Genomic DNA, 1,456 nt, shown 5'->3' with positions numbered 1-1,456 from the left:
TTCAAGTCTCCATTCTAGACCAGAGAAAACTAAAGAGAATGCAACGTTGTGTTAATCCATTTGAGGAGCCGGCAGTTTATCTTGAGGAAATAAATGACGATGCAAAAGTTAATTAGACTGTAACATGCGCAGTCCGCTGCTCAACCACTGCGGACGGCGAAGAATTAGAAACCGCTGGAAGTAACTCATCCAGCGGATTTAACAAATGGAGCCTCCTGGGTTCACGTTACCCAGGAGAGCGGCGCTCTGGAGGAGCTGCAGACATAACATCTGTCCGTTTCGGAGAAGCAAAACCACGCATAAGTAAATAAATAAATAAATAGAAATCCTGGTAATAGCTCACACCGGACCGGACAGGGTAAAACACTCACAGAGTTCAATTGATCTGTTTGGATCAGACAGATCCAACTGACTGATGAATTAGCGCAGATTTTTCTGCAGATGGGAACCAGGAGGAAGTGCGTTCAGACCCCATCGGGTGAAGTGATGCTAATCTAAGTGAAGTCGCTTAATTTAATTTATTAAAAGTTATTGGGATGGTTTTTGTCACTACGAGAAAAATGTAGATGTAGACACATGTGGATTACGCCATAGAACTGCCAATTGGTAATTGAAGTAAAGTAGCTTCGATTTCAAAGAAGCCTACATTGAAGTCGATTGGCTAATGAATAATCACCAAAGAGGAAGGCTCTTATTGTCTCACTGCACCCCAAGAGATGCATATCCTACAAAAACCGTTTCTGTCTGGTTTTGAACCAGAGACCTTTTGCGCGAGAAGCAAACGTGATAACCACTACACTACAGGAACTGAACTTCTCTGCTTTGTTTCAGTTTGAGGTTCCAAAGTTGGTGATGTTAGATGCAGTGCATGAAAATGTCAACTGAGGCTTGCACTCAGATGCCTGGATTCAGAGTACAGACCATGACACCACAGAACCCTTGTTGACCTTTAGTAAACACCTGTGATGTATAGAACATGCTAAATCTGTTTCTGTCTGGTTTCGAACCAGAGACCTTTTGCGTGTGAAGCAAACGTGATAACCACTACACTACAGAAACTCATGCGCTTTACAGTGTTCCTGGTAGATGATCCACATTTTGTTAGAGACTGACGTCAACGATGGGCATAAAACAATGTCAGATACTTACAGATCCTCTCAGAGAGCACAGTAACTTGGTGAACAAACTGTGCCTAATTTAACATTACAGTCCATAAACTAAGCCTGGGATCAACAAATTGTATTGAAGATGTCATTAGCAGAGACAAATGGTTCTACAGAGACTTGGCTAAATGGCTATAAAATAAAATCAACACTTACAAAGAAAAAATGGTTCAAAAATAAAATTAACACATTAAAATAAAAAATCTCTGGAAAATAAAATATTATGTATGTTGTTTTAAAAAACATTAGATTATAAGCACTTTTATCAAATCTTCATTGTGGTAAGATCATGT

The 1,456-nt window shown here is 39.8% G+C and overlaps 2 non-coding genes across 2 annotated transcripts; both read right to left on the bottom strand.

Moving 5' to 3' along the window:
• Positions 1-735: 735 nt before the first annotated feature.
• On the bottom strand, positions 736-808 carry trnae-cuc (transfer RNA glutamic acid (anticodon CUC)). Its single transcript has one exon. It is a non-coding gene; the product is annotated as a tRNA-Glu (tRNA).
• Positions 809-986: 178 nt separating this feature from the next.
• trnav-cac (transfer RNA valine (anticodon CAC)) lies at positions 987-1,059 on the bottom strand. Its single transcript has one exon. It is a non-coding gene; the product is annotated as a tRNA-Val (tRNA).
• Positions 1,060-1,456: the final 397 nt, after the last annotated feature.

Source organism: Poecilia formosa, unplaced genomic scaffold (assembly GCF_000485575.1).
Source record: "Poecilia formosa unplaced genomic scaffold, Poecilia_formosa-5.1.2 Scaffold3448, whole genome shotgun sequence".
NCBI lineage: Eukaryota > Metazoa > Chordata > Actinopteri > Cyprinodontiformes > Poeciliidae > Poecilia > Poecilia formosa.
Note: the sequence above shows the minus strand (reverse complement) of the source record. Positions and strands in the feature narration are given on the sequence as shown.